The sequence below is a fragment of the Bubalus kerabau genome, chromosome 12, assembly GCF_029407905.1.
Source record: "Bubalus kerabau isolate K-KA32 ecotype Philippines breed swamp buffalo chromosome 12, PCC_UOA_SB_1v2, whole genome shotgun sequence".
In the NCBI taxonomy this organism is placed as follows: domain Eukaryota; kingdom Metazoa; phylum Chordata; class Mammalia; order Artiodactyla; family Bovidae; genus Bubalus; species Bubalus kerabau.
Window position 1 is genome coordinate 77,910,199 of NC_073635.1, and position 21,270 is coordinate 77,931,468.

At 38.8% G+C, this 21,270-nt stretch overlaps 1 protein-coding gene and 1 long non-coding RNA gene across 2 annotated transcripts in view; both read left to right on the top strand.

The window, feature by feature from the left end:
* HS6ST3 (heparan sulfate 6-O-sulfotransferase 3) overlaps positions 1–21,270 on the top strand; it is a 728,019-nt gene that overhangs the window by 549,713 nt on the left and 157,036 nt on the right. The gene's annotated exons all lie outside the window — the stretch shown is intronic.
* On the top strand, positions 17,595–20,713 carry LOC129624687 (uncharacterized). The gene is made up of 2 exons (XR_008701100.1): positions 17,595–17,890; positions 20,368–20,713. It is a non-coding gene; the product is annotated as an uncharacterized LOC129624687 (long non-coding RNA).

Below are 21,270 nucleotides of genomic sequence, written 5' to 3' on the forward strand. Positions count from 1 at the left end.
TGTCTACATGTAGTGGCTGAAAAGCGGCAGTGAATCTTAACTGGCAGGTGCAGTGCCCAACAGAGTCATAAAATTGTTGAGGTTAAAAACTGAAGCACCTGCTCTGTTGGCATCAGTCACTTACCTGGTTGATGATATTGTGAGCAATAAGAAAAGCTGCCTTCTTGAAGGAATATTAAGATATAAATAGTGAAATGTTTTAAAGTTTTCCTTGTATCCTTAGAACTAATAGGATATCTGAAGTCATCAAGACCACAGAAAAGAAGACAAGAAGTGACTAGAAACTCAGATAAGCCATATCTGATCTCCAGGAAGAGTTAAACACTTATTTCCAAATTGAAAAGTTACCTAAAAGAAAAAGTATGCAAATTTTCCTAAGAATACAGTGCTAAAACTGTGTCTCATTACCTAACCTTACAATTGCTTGTTTAGGGTAGATGGTGTCTTTACTGGCTTTGTAATTTAAACCTGTAAGGTGCTAATTAAGGAGAAAAAAAAAACTCAAGTTTTTTTTTTTTTTTCTGTTTTGTGATGTCTGTATGCTATCTAGAAGAGATGCAGACATAAATAGCTTGAAAGTAAAGATTGGAAAAGGAATACCATGAAACAATAATGATTATGGGTCTGGAGTAGTTATATTAATATCAAACAAATTTTAATATAGTAATATTATAGAAACAAAGAAGACATTTCATAATGTCAAAAGAGTCAATACATCAGAAAGATATCACAATTATAAATGTATATGCACCTAATAATAGAAACTCAAATGCTTGAAGCAAAAACCAACAGAACTGAAAGGAGAAATAGACAATTAAAGAAGTAGTAGTTGGGGATTTCAATAATCCACTTCAATAACTGATATAAGAAGTAACTCAACAGGCTATATGCTGAGCCATTCAATAATTCTCAGTACAATTTTTAACTTAAATTATGCAATGTCTGTTTTCTGACCATAAAATAAATTGCAGATCTAAAACAGAAAGAAATCTGTGCCAAATATTTGGATACTAACATACTTCTAAATAACCCATTGGTCAAAGAAGAAACCAAAAAGGAATAAAAAAAAATATTTGGAATTGAATGAAGACTAAAACAAAACAGATGTAAATTATGGAATGCAACCAAAGCACTGCATAGAGGAAAATTTACAACTCTAAATGCTTATAACACCAAAAAAGAAAGTTTCCAATTCCAATGTAACCTGAGCTTTCACCTTAAAATACTAGAAAAGAAAATAGCAAGCCAAATTGAAAGTAAGCAGAAGGAAGGGAACAATAAAGATCAGAACAGAAATAAAATTCTGTTTACAAATTACCAAAATGGATTCAAGAAAAAATAGAGAATCAGAAAAGACCAGAACAAGTAAAGAAATTTAATTAGTAATTTAAAATCGTCCCACAAACAAAAGTCCAACCCCTCATGTCTTAATTAGTGCATTCTATCAAATATTTAAAGAAGAAATATCAGTTTTGACAAACAGAAAATGGATGAAAATGGAACACTTCTTATCTCATTTTTTTCAGGCCAGATTTACCCTGATGCCAAAGTCAGATAAAAACATCACGGGAAAAGAAAACTATAGACCAACATCCCTTATAAACATAGATGCAAACTCCTTAACAAATATTAACAAATTCAGCAGCATATAAAAAGGATTATTACCATGAGCCTGTGAGATTTATCTTAGGAATGCAAGTTGGTTTACATCTGAAAATCAGTCAGTATAATAACCACATAAAGAGAAGAAACAACAGAAAGCATATGACCATCTCAGTAGACACAGAAACACATTTGACACCTACATTCGGGTGGGAATACACAGTGATACATCTACTTTGAAAATCATTTTGGCAGTTTCCTAAAAATGTACATAACCTTACCACACACCCTTGTAATTCCAAATGCCACTTCTAGGAATCTACACAAGAGGAATAAAAATATATGCCCACACAAAGAATTCTACATAAATGTTCACAGCAGCATTATTCATAATAGTCCCAAACTGAAAACAATTAAAATGCCTATGAATTTTAAAATGTGGTATAGCCATTAATTAAATTCTATTCAGCAATATAAAAAGGAACAAAATACCGATACATTGTACAGCTTGAATGAACCACAAAAGCATTATCCTAAGTGAAAGAAGCCACACAAAAAAACAAATCTTTGTATTCTTTGATTCCATTTATATGAGATGTCCAGAAAAGGCAGATTTATTGAGACAGATAGTGCATCCGTGGTTGCCTGGGTTTGGGGGCTAAAGCAGAATTGAGTGCAAACAGGCTCAAGGGAATTTTTTGGAGTGATGGAAATGGTCTAAACTGTCTTGCGGTGATGGCTGCCAACTGTAAAAATTTATAAAAATTATTTAATTCTGCATATGCAATGGGTGGATTTTATGGCATGTAAAAATATACCTTAATGTGTGCATATGCAATCACTCAGTCATGTCTGACTCTTTGGGACCCCCCTGCCAGGCTCCTTTGTCCAAGGAATTTTCCAGGCAAGGATGCTGGAATGGGTTGCCATTCCCTTCTCCAGTGGATCTTCCTGACCCTGGGATCCTACCCAGGTCTCCTGCATTGCAGGTGTATTATCATCAATTCATTGAACTACATTAATTCATGCTGATTTTTTCTTTTTAAATTAATTTTTATTGGATCATAGTTGCTTTGCAATGTTATGTTGGTTTCTACTGTACAGCAAAATGAATCAACTATATATATACATATATCTCCTTTTTTGGATTTCCTTCCCATTTAGATCAACACAGGGAACTGAGTAGAGTTCCCTGAGCTATACAATAGGGTCTCATTATATATCTATTTTATATCTTGATTTTTTTCTAATACTATTTATTTCCAATATTTTTATTAAATTAAGATTTTAATACAGATCAGTTCAGTGCAGTTCAGTGGCTCATTCGTGTCCGACTCTTTGTGATCCCATGAATCACAGCACGCCAGGCCTCCCTGTCCATCACCAACTCCGGGAGTTCACTCAGATGCACATCCATCGAGTCGGTGATGCCATCCAGCCATCTCATCCTCTGTTGTCCCCTTCTCCTCCTGCCCCCAATCCCTCCCAGCATCAGAGTCTTTTCCAATGAGTCACCTCTTCGCATGAGGTGGCCAAAATACTGGAGTTTCATCCTTAGCATCATTCCTCCCAAAGAAATCCCAGGGCTGTTCTCCTTCAGAATGGACTGGTTGGATCTCCTTGCAGTCCAAGGGACTCTCAAGAGTCTTCTCCAACACCACAGTTCAAAAACATCAATTCTTCGGTGCTCAGCCTTCTTCACAGTCCAACTCTCACATCCATACATGACCACAGGAAAAACCATAGCCTTGACTAGATGGACCTTTGTTGGCAAAGGAATGTCTCTGCTTTTCAATATGCTATCTAGGTTGGTCATAACTTTCCTTCCAAGGAGTAAGTGTCTTCTAATTTCATGGCTGCAATCACCAACTGCAGTGATTTTGGAGCCCAGAAAAATAAAGTCTGATACTGTTTCCACTGTTTCCCCATCTATTTCCTATGAAGTGATGGGACCAGATGCCATGATCTTCGTTTTCTGAATGTTGAGTTTTAAACCAACTTTTTCACTCTCCTCCTTCACCTTCATCAAGAGGCTTTTTAGTTCCTCTTCACTTTCTGCCATAAGGGTGGTGTCATCTGCATATCTGAGGTTATTGATATTTCTCCCGGAAATCTTGATTCCAGCTTGTACTTCTTCCAGCCCAGCGTTTCTCATGATGTACTCTGCATATAAATTAAATAAGCAGGGTGACAGTATACAGCGTTTCTCATGATGTACTCTGCATATAAATTAAATAAGCAGGGTGACAGTATACAGCCTTGACGTACTCCTTTTCCTATTTGGAGCCAGTCTGTTGTTCCATGTCCAATTCTAACTGTTGCTTCCTGACCTGCATACAAATTTCTCACGAGGCAGGTCAGGTGGTCTGGTATTCCCATCTCTTTCAGGATTATCCACAGTTTATTGTGATCCACACAGTCAAAGGCTTTGGCATAGTCAATAAAGCAGAAATAGATGTTTTTCTGGAACTCTCTTGCTTTTTCCATGATCCAGCAGATGTTGGCAATTTGGTCTCTGGTTCCTCTGCCTTTTCTAAAACCAGCTTGAACATCAGGAAGTTCATGGTTCACATATTGCTGAAGCCTGGCTTGGAAAATTCTGAGCATTACTTTACTAGCGTGTGAGATGAGTGCAATTGTGGGGTAGTTTGATCATTCTTTGGCATTGCCTTTCTTTGGGATTGGAACGAAAACTGACCTTTTCCAGTCCTGTGGCCACTGCTGAGTTTTCCAAATTTGCTGGCAAATTGAGTGCAGCACTTTCACAGCATCATCCTTCAGGATTTGAAATAGCTCAACTGGAATTCCATCACCTCCACTAGCCTCGTTCGTAGTGATGCTTTCTAAGGCCCACTTGCCTTCACATTCCAGGATGTCTGGCTCCAGGTCAGTGATCACACCATCATGATTATCTGGGTCGTGAAGATCTTTTTTGTACAGTTCTTCTGTGTATTCTTGCCACCTCTTCTTAATAGCTTCTGCTTCTGTTAGGTCTATACCATTTCTGTCCTTTATTGAGCCCATCTTTGCATGAAATGTTCCCTTGGTATCTCTAATTTTCCTGAAGAGATCTCTAGTCTTTTCCATTCTGTTGTTTTCCTCTATTTCTTTGCATTGATCACTGAGGAAGGCTTTCTTATCTCTTCTTGCTATTCTTTGGAACTCTGCATTCAGATGCTTATGTCTTTCCTTTTCTCCTTTGCTTTTCACCTCTCTTCTTTTCACAGCTATTTGTAAGGCCTCCTCAGACAGCCATTTTGCTTTTTTGCATTTCTTTTCCATGGGGATGGTCTTGATCCCTGTCTCCTGTACAATGTCACGAACCTCATTCCATAGTTCATCAGGCACTCTATCTATCAGATCTAGGCCCTTAAATCTATTTCTCACTTCCACTGTATAATCATAAGGGATTTGATTTAGGTCATACCTGAATGGTCTAGTGGTTTTCCCTACTTTCTTCAATTTAAGTCTGAATTTGGCAATAAGGAGTTCATGATCTGAGCCACAGTCAGCTCCTGGTCTTGTTTTTGCTGACTGTATAGAGCTTCTCCATCTTTGGCTGCAAAGAATATAATCAGTCTGATTTTGGTGTTGACCATCTGGGAATGTCCATGTGTAGAGTCTTCTCTTGTGTTGTAGGAAGAGGGTGTTTGCTATGACCAGTGCATTTTCTTGGCAAAACTCTATTAGTCTTTGCCCTGCTTCATTCCATATTCCAAGGCCAAATTTGCCTATTACTCCAGGTGTTTCTTGACTTCCTACTTTTGCATTCCAGTCCCCTATAATGAAAAGGACATCTTTTTTGGGTGTTAGTTCTAAAAGGTCTTGTAGGTCTTCATAGAACCGTTCAACTTCAGCTTCTTCAGCGTTACTGGTTGGGGCATAGACTTGGATTACTGTGATATTGAATGGTTTGCCTTGGAAACGAACAGAGATCATTCTGTCGTTTTTGAGATTGCATCCAAGTACTGCATTTCGGACTCTTGTTGACCATGATGCTACTCCATTTCTTCTGAGGGATTCCTGCCCACAGTAGCAGATATAATGGTCATCTGAGTTAAATTCACCCATTCCAGTCCATTTGAGTTCGCTGATTCCTAGAATGTCGACATTCACTCTTGCCATCTCCTGTTTGACCACTTCCAATTTGCCTTGATTCATGGACCTGACATTCCAGGTTCCTATGCAATATTGCTCTTTACAGCATCAGACCTTGCTTCTATCACCAGTCACATCCACAACTGGGTATTGTTTTTGCTTTGGCTCCATCCCTTCATTCTTTCTGGAGTCATTTCTCCACTGATCTCCAGTAGCATTTTGAGCACTTACTGACCTGGGGAGTTCCTCTTTCAGTATCCTATCATTTTGTTTTTTCATACTGTTCATGGGATTCTCAAGGCAAGAATACTGAAGTGGTTTGCCATTCCCTTTTCCAGTGGACCACATTCTGTCAGACCTCTCCACCATGACCCGCCCATCTTGGGTGGCCCTACAGGCATGGCTTAGTTTCATTGAGTTAGACAAGGCTGTGGTAAGATTTTAATACAGTTATAGTAAAGTAATTAGCCTCCAATTAAAATAAATAAATTTAAAAAATAGTTATAGCTAATTTTCAAAGGGCTGAAGATATTTTCATTTTTTTCTTTACCATTGCTGTTATTTAATACCATGGTTAGAATGTTACAATATTTTTAACTTCAGCTTCCTTGTTTCCACAATAAGGGATTTGAACTAGATAATTACTATGGTCATTTCCATTTCTAACAGGCTGTGGATGCACATTTCTGATCTTTCTGTGTAAGTTAATTTTCAGAATTTTACTTTTTATCAAATAGTAGCTATATTTTATGCCTTGATGAAAATAAGTAAATGAAAGTAATTCATATAAATATTTCATCCTGTTTCAAGATGTGTAATTTGTAGATAAGACAGTGCATCTAGTTCAGTGGCTTTTTTATGTAGAATAAATTTGAGTCAAAACATTCAAAATTCACACTAAAAGACATTTAAATTGTCTTAATGTTTATATTAATACATTTTAATTATATCATGTCATCTACGATGAATTACACCAGTGTATTTGCCAGTTTTTGTGTTTTTTTCTTATGTAGATGTCAACTAATCATGGAATCAAAAATGTCTTTCTCCTACTAAGAGGGTTTTTAAACCACGATAAACATCAAATTCCCACTTTTATTTGTTTTATTTATGATCCTCATAAAATAGTATGACTATGGATCGTGCATAAAGCAATTTGTATTTTGCTAAAGCCCAAATCCATCAATGGTATTGAATATGAAGTAAAAGCGTGTTTGTAAGGCAATATTTAAACAGTCAAATAGTAAATAGAAAGTAACAGACAACTCCAGGTAGATTTTTCTATTCTCTTAGTATCCAACTTTAACTTGTAACAAAATCTTCTGAAAGGGTCAGTATCCAATTATACTCTTGTACTGAATGTTGAATACAGAAGCAGTTGCTTCTTTACAGGAAATACGCCTTCTGGAAACTTCTATAATGCATGTCAACTTTTTGAGGATAAAAAAGCACATTTGTTATCGTGGTTCAGAGATAATTGCTTGCCATTGGGCTGGCTGGAACGTAAATTATACTCATTTCTGTCAGCTAGTGCATCAACTTCCTAAACTCTATCTCCATCTGCCCCTCTAGTGACAAGCTGAACATCATTTTGCCTTCCACCGAAATGATAATGACTCATAAATGTAAATTTCACTGAAATCACACGTGTGGAAACATTTATTAACTTTTCTATTTTTTTTTTAGGAATAGAGAAATCAGATGGGTTATCTTGGTTAAGCAACATTATTATTAAAAAAAAAAAATCCCATCCAAACTCATTTGCTTTTTTTCTTACAATAGTGTAAACATATTATTTACTTTCAACTTTTTTTTTCTGTTTTTTTTTTTTTTTTTTCCCTTCTCTCTCTCTGTTTCAAGAACTCTATATGCATTTGGCAGTCAGGGCCTTAGACATGCGTGTCACAGAAGAGGTACTTGCTATGCCTTCCTCTAGAATGGGGTGGGGGTGGCGAAACCAGCCACCTGCACGTTTCCTTGTGCCAGGATTCTCGTCTCTAAGCCCAGAAGCCACATTTTCGCACCACAGACTGTGACTTTAGGGAAAAGCCTTTAATAAAAATAGCTGTGGTCTCCAAAGTACCTACTGTGTTTTTTCTTAATGTTCACCAAGGCTTTACTATTTGTCAGGCTCTGTTTTAAGCTCTTTATAGGTATGAACTCATTCTAAGTTTTACAAGCACCCTTGCTATGATGGGCTCTTATAAAAAGATAAGATGCTGTTATGATGCCCGTTTTGTAGATGAGAAAAACTAGGCACAGAGAGGTTCATACATATTCACAGACCAGGAGAGAGGAAGCCAGGATTTGAACCCAGGAAGTGTGGACCATTGGATGTTACCCTGTTAATCACAATATGTGTTTATTCTGTAGCATACAACCTTATTCAGTCCTGAGAAAAACCTGATCGGGAGGGTTGAAAAAACAGATGCTCAGAAAGGTAAGCTAGTGCCCTCAGTGGAACAGCTAAAGCAACTAGTAGAGTGGCAGAGCATGCCTGGCTGAGGCTAGCGCATGCTCAGAGTGCTCTGTGATATCATAAGATCCATGCCTGCCTGTCGATTCCCTACAAGGCACTGACCTGCTGAAGGTGGTGAGGTAGGAAAAGGTCACAGTGCTGCTGCTACACTCCATCCATTCCTGGCAAAATCCTTTCAGGACTGGGCTGAGCACATTTAACTACTGTGTCACACCAGTTCTAGGGGGGAAAAGAAGACAATGGAGGGAGCTAAGTGCATCATTGGGCTTCCCAGGTGGCTCAGCAGTAAGAATCTGCCTGCAACGTAGGAGACAGGGGTTCCATCCCTGGTTTGGGAAGATCCCCTGGAGGAGTGCATGGCAACCCACTCCAGTATTCTTGCCTGGAGAATCCCATGGACAGAGGAGCCTGGCATATTACAGTCCATAGGGTCACAAAGAACTGGACATGACTGAAGTGACTGAACATGCATGCACCCACGCAAGCACACCATTACAAATCATCTCTTTTTTTGGTATTAGGTACATTTGGTATAATGCACATTTGACTTGTTCATCTAGATTTTCACAGAAAAAAAAAGGCAATGTGGTTTTCTTATAAAGATATGAGGTACTGGCACATTAGTCTTACATTTACCCTTGAGGATAAGAATTCTTCCTGATAAGAAGTGAGCAATAAAATATGGATACCATGTCTCTAGTATTTAAGGATAAAGCGATAAACATGCAGATGGGGCCATTAATGAACATTAATTGCTTTAAATTAGGTTTTATTGTGCAGCGGGTAAATTGGAAAGTACACATTTGCATTGGTAATAGAAAATTAATTTAAATGCTTCAGGAAGCAAAATATCACCTGATGTGCTAAAACCTGTTATTTGCGGTAGACTTCAAAGGAAACTTGAAGGGCACTATGTATTAAAATAAAATAAAGTAAAATAAAATAAAATAAGCTATGCTGGAGGCACACAGATGTGAACACCTCCTTGAGTGTACACCCTGATGGCTACTGAGTTTGCCTAGGCCAGGATAGCTCCAGATGGGAATTGGTTTAATGTTATGTGTTTATTGCACTGTGTCGCCAAAGCATGGTGGTAATGTAATGATGCACGTGAATCCGAGTGGAGCCCTCAGGAGGTCATTGGATCCCTGCTTCTCCCTGCAGGAAGGACATGTTGTCTTGACATCTTCCAGAACAAAATGCTGCCTACCCAGTCTTGTAAATGCTTGGAGGGACAATGTGTCTCCCTGTTCTAGTGGCCCATTTCTAGCTGGGACCCATCTGGGCTCACATCAAGAAATCTCTCTCTCATGCCTCCCTTAGTCTCTGCAGAGGTGGTTTAAGCCTATACCTTCTTTAGTTTCCGAAGAGTTGGTAACCAGAGGATATGCGTGATTTGATGGTTCTCCAAGTTTCCTATGTTACAGAAGTAACCTTTTGTCTTCTCTTTAACACTTAAAAATTTCTTTTCATATCACTATTTTTCTCTGAATGCTGCTTTGAAAATGATATTATTTTAAAATATTAAAAATTCTCTAATAAGGGAGGTACATTATAAAGACCTGTCGTTTTAAGAAAAAAATAGTAGGAAATTGTCATTATAGCTATTCTATTGACTCAGCCCATGGTTGCAGCTCCTTAAAATAGGGGAGAGGAATAGGGTTGGGAGGAGGAGCAGAAAATTGAGCCTTAAGTAGCATAGAATACACCATTGTGGGGTTGGGAAGACAAATTGAAGCTGGAAACTTACATTTGAAAGTCATCACTTTATAGATTATTTTCAAAGCTATGGGATTGTATGAGATCAGCTAAGGAGTAAATGTGGAAAATGAAGTTACTATAGAAAGAACTGAGTCCTTGGGGCAGTTTGGCATTTTGAGGTCTGAAAAGAAGGGGAGGACTCAGTAAAGAAGACTTAGAAGAAGTGAGGCCAGAGATGAAATAGAAAAATTGGGAGAATGTGGTGTCCTGGAAACCAAATAAAGAAAATGCTTTAAGAACATGGAAGCAGCCAGCCGTGTTTGATGTTGCTAAGAGGTCGAGTCAGAGGAGGTTCTTGTTGACCTTGGCTAAGTCATTTTTAGTGGTGTAATAGGGACAAAATCTATTTGAGATAATTTCAAGGGAGGTTGGTGGATCTAAGGCAGAGCTAGTGAATATAGACATCTTTTCCCCAGGAGTTTAGTATAAAGAGAAATGGATAGGGTGAGAGCAGAAGGGACTAAGAGATCAAGAGTAAATTCTCTTAAGCCAATGAGATCTTACAGCAAGAATGTGTTCTAGTGGAAATAATTCAGTAGAAGAGAGAAATGAGAGAAATAGTGGTTCTAGAGAGAAAGGAACTTTCAGTCAGAGAACAGTATCCAATACACAAGTGGAGTATTGTTCCTAGATCCACCCAGGGAGAATTGTCTGTTGTTATTGGATAGAAGTCACATATGGACTTCCCAGGTGGCACTAAATGGTAAAGAATCCACCTGCAATGCAGATGTAAAAGATATGGTTTCGATCATTAGATCAGGAAGATCCCCTGAAGGAGGGGGTGGCAGCCCACTCCAGTATTCTTGCCTGGAGAATCCCAGGACAGAGGAGCCTGGTGGGCTACAGTCCCTGGGGTCACAAAGAGTCAGACATGACTGAGGTGACTTAACACATGGAAGTCACATATACTGGTACAGATGGAGGATGTTTAGAGATTTGGCTCATTAAATAAAATACTGAACTGCTCTTTTTATATATTTGAGTCAGATTTTGTTTCAGGTAATCAGATATTTTCCCAGGGCTTTGATTAATCCACTGATGCTTGAAAAACTGTTGTGTCAAATGAGTAATGAGCAGCTAACAGAAATGGAAAATGTCGTGCTGTTCGTGCAGCCAAAAGATCTTGTAAGTGCTTTCTGCCGAGCATAGCTGCCTGCCTTGGGGGTCTCCCCACTGATGTTCCACTCTGACTGTCCCTTGGTCAGGCCTTCTGAAACTTGGGATCAGACCTCCCAGTGCAACAGAAGCAGCCAGGAACTTCAGGAGGAGTTTACGGAACACTTAGGGAGAATGAAAGTACACCACTCGAGAGTAGGTTGTTCACTTATACTGGACTTAGGAGTCCTGGGTTCAAATGCCATCATACCCACTCTCCCAAATCCTTTAGAACTCAGACCAGAAGGAAGTCTTTTCTCCCTTATGTATTTAAAGAGCTGCTCATTTTCTGCACCAGGGTTTACCCTCTTCCCAAGCTGACTGACAGTGGCAATTCCCTTCAGCCGAATCTCTGCTAACTAACTGCAAGGATGTGTCCTCGACCCGTGCCCTAGACAGAACAGTCACCGTGACACAGTTCCCATGTTGGGGCTGCCATAACAAAGAACCCCAGATTGAGCAGCTTAAACAACAGGAATTCACTTCTGATTAGTTCCGGGGTTACTTCTTATCAGTCTTTTTGCTTTGTAGGCACTTTGTAGGCAACTTAATCTAGAAACTCGTGTCCTTTATTTCAAGGATATTTTCCTTATTGATTTTCGAATGTATCATTTTCTCTTGTGCTTTCTGTTTCTTTAACTTTTTGTTTCAGTTTCTGAGAGATTTCTTAAACTTACCTTGTGCCTGCTGATCCTCATGTTGATATTCATTTCTGATATTAAAATTTTAATATCCAATACCATGTTCTTCCTTGCAATAGCATCCAATTCTTGGTTCATGATCACGATATTTTCTCACCCCTTAGGATTTTTTTTCTTATTTTATTTTATTTTTAAATTTTACATAATTGTATTAGTTTTGCCAAATATCAAAATGAATCCGCCACAGGTATACATGTGTTCCCCATCCCGAACCCTCCTCCCTCCTCCCTCCCCACACCATCCCTCTGGGTCATCCCAGTGCACCAGCCCCAAGCATCTAGTATCGTGCATCGAACCTGGACTGGTAACTCGTGTTTTAAACTTCTTTGTCTTCCAAATGCTTTAAAAATAATGGTCTGTTTTTACCTTTTTTATGCAGGGAGATTTTTTTCAAGTGTCTGAATAATTGCTCATATTATTAGTAAGTAATAAAATCTTATAAGAAGATCATCAAATATGTCAGCTTTTTTTTTTTTTTTTGGCTGGGTGACTTCCAAGTGTCAATTTCTTTTCTTTTCTTCATATTGGTGGTTCTTTTTCTTAGAGAGATACCCTCTAGCATCCTCCTGAAGGGGTTGAACTAGCTAACATTATGGGAGTTCGGTAGGAGAGGGCCAGGCTTCTCAGCACTCCAGCAGCAAACATTCATGACTTCTACATTCAGCCTGTCTTCCATGACCCTCAAATGGACTTACGGGTCTCGAGTTCACACGCTGATTTAGCCTCAGCAGAAATAAACAGTCCTTCAGGATGATAGCCTTGGCAGCACATGGCACTTCCAGTTTCTGAGTCCGGGGTCAGCAGTGTTCACTGGCTGACTTCTTCTTAACCCAGCCCCCAGCTCGATGCCTCCCTTTCAGTCTCCATGCCTCCCCTCCCCCCATGCACTGTAGACTGATATTTCAGCTCCGCTTTAAACATTTTTGTCGATGTCTCTTACTTGATTTGGTCTCCTCTCCCATTCTCAAGAGAAATATCCCTGTGACTTTACACCCTTTTTATTCTTTACTATTTTTTTTTAATTAAAAAGTCACGATTCAGGAGAAGGCAGAGATAAATGCAAGGTTTCCACTTACCCTGTTTAACCTTAGCATGAAATACCGGGAAATGTAGCATCTGAATAATCCATTCCAGCTTTGGCTGCACCGTCCAGCCTTTCTTCCAGGGTAAGATGGAGAGAAGTCCAGGCCTGCATCCTTTACTGCAGGATTTCAGTCTCCATTCCTGATCTTGGAGAAGCCAGTGCTTGGACAAGAATGCAAACAGAAGACCAACACACATACACACTGATATAAATTGAAACTTTAAGTGTACTTGTAATTCTATAAATTTAGCTCTTCCTAAAGAGCTAAAGTTAAACCCATATTTGATAAAAATCAAGAGCTATATTTCCCGACTTTGAGGAACAATAATTCATCACTATATTATAAATATATATATGTTATTGTAAATAAATAAATATTATACATATATTATTTTTCAGCTGTAAGATGAATAAGGTCTGAGGATCAAGGGTATGACATGGTGGCTACAGTGAATAACATTGTATTGTATAATTAAAATATAATTATACTCAATTTCCAGTACTAAAAGATATATTTTTGTTTCACTCTAAAAAAAGGACATTTTGGTTATTTCACTGAGTATAAGAGTTCCTCAAGAATAAAGTGGTTAAGTGTGCAGGAACTTTTTCATATTTGCAGAATGAAAAAGGTCCCACTTTTTGGAAGAGAGAAAAGATTTCTTCTCAAATAAAAGATGGTCTCTTCCAAAACTAAATCTCATTTTCAATTTGTATGCTTCTCCTTTTATCATTTGGAACAACAGTTTTGTCCCATTTCAAAACAGTGTAAGATCAAGTGTTTCAGGACATGTAGTTACTTAAGTGTTTTAAGAAAAGGTGTTAAGCATCACTAATCATCAGGAAAATGAGTGAGATATCATCTCACAGCTGTTAGGATGACTGTTGTTGAAAAGATAAGCGATTAATCCCGGTGAGGATGTGGAGGAAAGAGAACCACGGTGCACTGCTGATGGGAGTATGAGCTGGTACAGCCACTATGGAAAACAGTGTTGAGGTTCCTCAAAAAGTTAGAAGTTGAAGTAGCCTATGAACCAGCAACGCCCCTTTTAGGTAGACCTCCGAAAGAAATGAAATCACTATCGAGAAGCAGTATCTATCTGCGCTCTCGTGTTCACTGCAGTGTTATTCACAATAGCCAAGACATGGAAACAACCTAAGTGAATGTGGTATATTTATATACATTGGAATATAGTCAGCTGTCATGAAGAAAGAAATCTGCCATTGGTGACAACATAGATGCCGTGATGCTGAGTGAAATAAATCAGAGAAAAACAAATACTGTACAATCTCACTTATATGTAAAATTAAAAAAAAAACAGACTCATAGAAATAGTGAATAGAATGAGAGGTTGCCAAGATCTATGGAGGTGGTGGGGGAGATAGGGCAGGGTGGGTCAAGGGGCACAGATTTTCAGCTCTGAGATAAGTTCTGAAGATCAAGGTGGCATGGTGACTATAGTGAATAACATTGAATTGTATAATTAAAGTATAATTTTATTATAATTATATAAACTAAGAGAGTAGAACTCAAGTATTCTCACCATAAAATAATAAAATATATAAAGTGATTTTTTTTTTAAAAAAAAGGGAAGGTGAAGAAGGGGAGAGCTAGCAGAGCTAACTGTAAGGTTAAACGAGGTTTGGAATTGGACTTGGAAATCAGCCTGAGGCAGCTTGAAGGAGGACCCTCTCTCCAGTTTTCACTGAGAGCCCACATGGTCCCTCCCCGTGCTGTCGCTTTTCTCCATGTGCAGCTGTACCTTCTTTATATTTTGACTCTGAGTCTGCCGTAGCCACGCATGAACACTGGTACACACCAGTCTGGTTGGGCAGCTCAGTCACTGTTCAACTGAGCATTCAGCTGTGTCCTCGGCCACCCCACAGGGTCAGTCAGCCTAAACATGAGTTACCTTTGTGTCACTTGCTAAGCCCTGGTCCAGTAAGAGCCACCTGTGCACCCCAGGGACCCCAGAGCTGCATCTTGGCACAGGACTTTGTATTAGTTTGCTGGGGCTGCTGTAATAAAGTTCCAGGCTGCATGGCTTAAATGACAGACATCTATCTCCTCACAGTTGTAGAGACTAGAAGTCCAAGATCCAGGTGCTGGTAGGGTTAGTTCCCTCTGAGAACTATAAGGAAAGGATCTGTTCCAGTCCTTTCTCCTTAGCTTGTCTTAATAGATGACTGACTTCTCCCTGCGCTTTCATATCATTTTCCCTTTGTTTGTGTCTGAGTTCGAATTTTCTAGAAGGACAGCAGTCATACTGGGTTAGAGTGCACTTCATTTTACTTTAATTACCTCTTAATGACTCGTATCTCCAAAATATAGTCACATTCTTAGCTACTGGAGGCCAGGAATTCAAATTTTGAACTTTTGAGAGGACAGAATTCAACTCCTCATAGGCTCTATGGGGTAGAGCTGCCTGAACCAGAAACCAACTCCTAAGGTACAAGCATCATAACTGACATGCTCAGTGTGATGTTCAGCTTTGTTACATTTCAATGAAACAAACTGAATTAAATGAAGTTGAATGATCCAAGAGTCCCTCCTATCAATTGTAGGTAGTGCCAGACTCAAGATGTTTCCCTGATAAATTGCTTTACGTTTCCCATGCCTTCCTTAAGAGACACAGACAACTAAGTTTTTCAAGTTCCACATTTCCAGATTGTGGTTGTCTAGCTCAAAGTTTTTGAGGTCTAAGTCATAATTTTCTAAATTATTTATGATTGTGCTCTTCAAAAAAGACCGAGAAAATCTGACAAGTCTTGTGAAGTCAAGATAAATGACACCTTTGGTTGCCTTTCATCTGTAAGATCCATTACTCTGTCAGGAGAGTAATTTAGATGGCTGTGATTTGTTCCCCCAAAAGTTATTTTGGTTCTTCCAGCACCTTCTCATTGGGTGTGGTCATCAGCAGGTTCTTTAGTTAGAAAATCTCTCCAAGTGAACTAGAAACAGCAGAGGGATCATGATCATAGTCAGTGGAAATGAGGTGGCTTTCTATTTTACTTTGTTCAGTCGCTCAGTTGTGTCCAACTCTTTGCGACCCCATGGACTGCAGCACGCCAGGCTTCCCTGTCCTTCACTATCTCCCAGAGTTTGCTCAAACTAATGTCCCTCAAGTCAGTGATGCCATCCAGCCATCTCAAGTCCCTGTTGTATATGCCTTCTGTCAATACTACATCATGATATGTGCAGGAGATCTCTGAGACAGAGCAAGGGTCATCTTTATGGATGGTCAGGGAAATTTTCAGATTAAAGGAAAATCATCACATGATATTGAGTCTTAGATTACATTATATGGGGTTAAGTACAAGAACATCTATGCTGTTGTCTTGAGGCTCAGAGTTTTCTATATTAAAGCAAGTTGATTAGATTGGTTTGTACTTTGACAGTGTATCTGTTCTCTGTCAATAAAGATGAAATAAATTATAAGATGAGACATATCATTAAAAGAGGAGGTGAGTGAGTCAGATTTCGTTGATTACATTTTGGCTAGCTTCATCTCTCCTCCTCTTTTTGTCGGCAGATGTGGCATCTGGATGTATGGAAAACCTCTCTATTAAATAGGACATGAATGAGCTGGTCTTCCTACAATGGTCATGAGTGTTTCTTGGCATTTTAAATTTCACTTAGGCATGTACGTGTACGTGTGTGTGTGTGTGTGTGTGTGTACATATTGAGCATTTTTTTATTCAAAAAATTAAAATGAAAGAGAAGATTACAGATCATTTTCATTCCCTGTGCTGTATTTCTTTTTTAAAGAAATTTATTTTCAAGATATTATTAGCAACTCTGTGCCTGTATCACTTTGTGCTCAACTCTCTTATATGTCTTATGACATTGTGTTGTAAATATTTGATTACATCTCTTTTCTCCTCTTAAGAACTTGAGTCATACTAGACTCACATAAATCTCATTTCAAATTTAAGTGAACATTGTATTCGATCAAAACGTTTATTTATTTATTGTTTCATACTGAGTTCTTTTTTTTTTTCATACTGAGTCCTTTAACATAGAGAAATATTTTTTAGGACTTGGGCCTACAATACTTCGTAATGCTCCTATTTTAATACATTATTATCACTTTCTGGCTAATACTTAAAACCGGATAAAAGCAAGATTGGTCTTCTGAAACTCACAAGCAATGTGAAGAATTGATGATAATTCTGAATCGAGCCACTTTGATTCAGATTCTAATTTACCTCATTAACTGTGCACCTACTAATTACCACACTATGCATGTCATCATTTATTTATTTTTATTATCAGTTCAGCACTTTATGCAGCCTGCACAGCATGAGGAAAAGAGAACGAAGAAAGCAGAACTTCAAATGGATGCTTTTGTTATTTATAAAACAATTGGTTAAAATGTCAACCCCAAGCTCAAGCTCACCCTGAGTATGGAGATGATGGGAAAATTACATCTCTTTCCTCGACTGGTCAAAGAACAAAGAAGTCACTCCTGTAGGGACCAAGAGAGTCAATGCAATGCCCTCATCCATCTAGCAAGTTCCACTGTGCTTGTTATTTCACTTCCTTAAGGCTATATGACCTTCAGATACCAACCTGTTCCCATAGTAGACTATTGAGTAGGACCAGCACTTATGTTAGGAGCCTCTGGTGGCTCAGATGGTAAAGAGTCTACCTGGGTTCAATCTCTGTGTTAAGGACGATCCCCTGGAGAAGGAAATGGCAACCCACTCCAGTATTCTCACCTGGAGAATCCCACGGACAGAGGAATCTAGCAGGCTCCATGGGGTCGCAAAGAGTTAGATGTGACTGAGCAACTTCACTTGAACACTTATGTTTGGGTTCTGAGCATCTTCATATTATCCACAAGAAGCTCACATCCCAGCATCTTAACAGTCAAAAGTTGACTGATGGTTCAACTGGTTAACTAATTGGCTCATTGATAAGGAGAATCGTGAGCATCTCCTTAGAAAACTCTGAGCAGGCTTGTTTAAGGCCCACAGCAGCATCTCCAACTGCCTCACCCCAAGAGACAGGTAGGACCAGAGACTCTTCACTACCCTGCAATCCCAGAAACCGCACAAATTCTTACTATAAAACAATTGCACAGACACACCCACGTGTATATCTGAGTACCTTTAAGATGTAGAAGAGAATTGAGCACAAAGTGATACAGACAATGATTGCTGAAGGTTCTAGTAGGCCTCGGTGGTGGGTGGGATGAAGAATGAGGGAGTACATAAAGGTACTTAAATGTCCATGTGGATGTGTCTGCTCTTCCCTAGATTCCTGTGTCCACAGACACCTTTCATGGAGGTCAACCCCTGGTTACTGTGGCAACCATACTGTATGCAGCAGATTGGTTTTTGCCATTTCTTTCTTTGAGGCAGACGTCAGACGTTCATTCATCAAACATGTAAGGATCTGGTATTTGCTGAGATCCAGGAATGGGATCCAAAGTTCCAAAAGACCAGTCCTGGCCTTGAAAGCGCTAGAATTCATCGGGAAAGTGTGGGTGTAATAAGAAATGGGGTTCCTGAAACTCCAAAGTCCCTATTCTTGACTTACAAGCAGAGGTGGTAGAAACATGAGGAAGGAGGGCAAGAAAGGGAAATAGACTGCAGAGCTGGGATAATAGGCTGTGTTTTGTAGATTCTCCACAATTTTGGTTCCAACAAGAATAACAGAACTTAGTCATATAAATTTTGTTTGGATTGATTATATGCATGTATATTCTAAATAAAACTAGGCACAAAAAGCAAGGTTTATGCTGTCCAAGGTAAGAATATTTTGTGAAATAGGAAATTATGACACCTGTTTTCAACCAGTCACCTTTGTCAAATCTGAGATATCAGTGTCAACTTTTCTTTCATCCTCATACTCAGATGCTTGACTGTACTTTCTCTCCATCCTAATTTCCTTTGCTCTGAACTCTCATGGATCTCTTAGCTTCTGTCATGATACCCGCCCTGAGAACTATTCTTCATTCTGCTGCTACTACACTTACCTCCCAAGAAAGCAAACTGAAACTGTCACTAACCCAATTACAGCATTCATTGGCCACATTGTCCAAGATTAAAGTCCAAACCCGTTGGATGGTCATGCAAGGCCCTTCATTAACCTAGACTCTTTTTAGTATTGCCACCTGTTCATCCCACTGTGGATCATATGCCTTTAATGAATTAATTTTCAAATATATTTTTCTTAGTAGCAGACTACTTCTTCAAAGGAAATCCAATTTCAGTATGGCAAAAACCACTACAATATTGTAAAGTAATTAGCCTCCAACTAAAATAAATAAATTTTAAAAAAAGAAAAATGAATGAAATGGGGCTGCTGCAGTTCAGCTGTGGATAGGGAATCAGGAGTCCTCAACACTCATTCTTCAATTTCTTCCACTTCGCCTTCCCTTCTGCACCAAGAGGTTCCTTGTAGGCCACTTTTTAAATCATTGTCTCAGTTTAGGCTTGCTGACTTGTGGCCATTTACTGAATAATCCTATTCTTATGCCTCATCTAGAAATCTGCCAGTTTCAATGCTTCCTCATCCATTAGTACAGTATTCTGTTTTGTATCCCCTTCTGCAAAGTCTGTGATGACTACTCAAGCAAAATCAAGGATTTATTTAATGTAATTGTTTGGATATATTCCATAGACTGAGCAATTGGAGACCAATGACATGTATTATTTAGCTTTGTGTCTGTACCGAAGAGGGTACTTCATACATATTTGTAGTGCATGCTTCAGTATTTGGGGAACTCAAAAAGTAATTTCATGAGAAAGTGGAAGTGTTAGTCGCTAAGTTGTGTCCGACCCTTTGCGCCCCCATGGACTGTAGCCCACCAGGCTGCTCTGTCCATGAGATTCTCCAGGCAAGAATACTGGAGGGTGATGCCATTCCCTTATCCAAGGGATGTTCCTGACCCAGGGATCAAACCCAAGTCTCCTGCATTGCAGGCAGGTTCTTTACTGTCTGTGCCACTATACCTAACAATTATCTTTCCTCTCAAGAAAACATTAATTAATACACAGGGCTTAGGCTAGCTGTTAAGACTACCTGTCCATAAGCAGACACATATGTGAATATATAACCTCTTCATATTCACAAATACATATTAAACTCACTGAAATTGTGAGTTTAATTGCATAAATTAAACTCATAAATATTGCATAAATATTTAGGTGGTATGTGAAGTGAAAGTCACTCAGTCATGTCCGACTTTTTGTGACCCCATGGACTATACAGCCCATGGGATTCTCCAGGCCAGAATACTGGAGTGGGTAGCCTTTCCCTTCTCCAGGGGATCTTCCCAACTAAGGGATTGAACCCAGGTCTCCCACATTACAGGCAGATTCTTTACCAGCTGAGCCACAAGGGAAGCCCTTGTGGGTTTTATTAGGTGGCATAATAATTTTTAATGCATCCAACCTTCATATCATTTATATTCTCTTTGTATTGACCGTGTTCAGGGACACCTTGCCTTCTATAGCTAAATGCTTTATTCCTCTTCTAGGTTTAGTTTATCCTTTGTTCTTATGTCGTTATGGATGAAGACTTGTAGAAACACAATGATGCTTTGATGCATGCTGAATTATCAGAGGACCTCCAGATAGAAACTGGGCAAATGGAAGAGAATAACTTTGACTGCAGAGACCACCAGTGACTCTTGGAGAACTGAATACAGTGGATCATGCGTAGATACTGGGGCTGCAGTTCCTGGATGCTAGACTTGATACAAAAGAGACTTTATAATAGCAAATTCCATTCATTAAGCTAAAGTGGTTCAGGTGAATTCATGGTGGAAAGCTCATTAAAGGCCAATAAAGGAAGAAGCTCTTATATTGACGTTTTAAAATAAATGATGGGTTTATTTCTTTTGTCTTGATCATGATGCAACCTTGCATTAGCTGATGGATTTTTCCCATGCCTTTTGTTAGCACAAAATGAAAATAATTCCAGGAAAGGACCTTATTAGCGATATTAAAAAAAAAAAAAATCCTTGACACATTTTCAGAAGAAACTTTATGTCCTCCCATTCCTTTTTATAAACATGAGATTACCTTTAGGAGTTCTTTGTGAGGCTTTTTTCTTTTTAACAGAAGACCCTGCAGGCATTGAATGAAATTGGTTTCACAAAAGTTGGTCTGATGCACCAGTGTTTTTGTAAGGTTTATTTGCATCACTTGTGCTATTTTCTGTGCCTTGTGTATTTAACATATCTGCTTATCCTTCTTAGTATTGACAGTGCATTAGTGAGGGAAGCGTAGAAAGTATCGTTTATGATATTTAAATGTCAAACCCCGTTCACCCAGCTACAGTCCAGCTGTATGTAACTGCTCTAAGAAATTAAATCTGTTTTATCTGTGCCTCAGTTGGAAATGTCAATTAAAGAAGAATCTAATCTCATTAGAAAAGC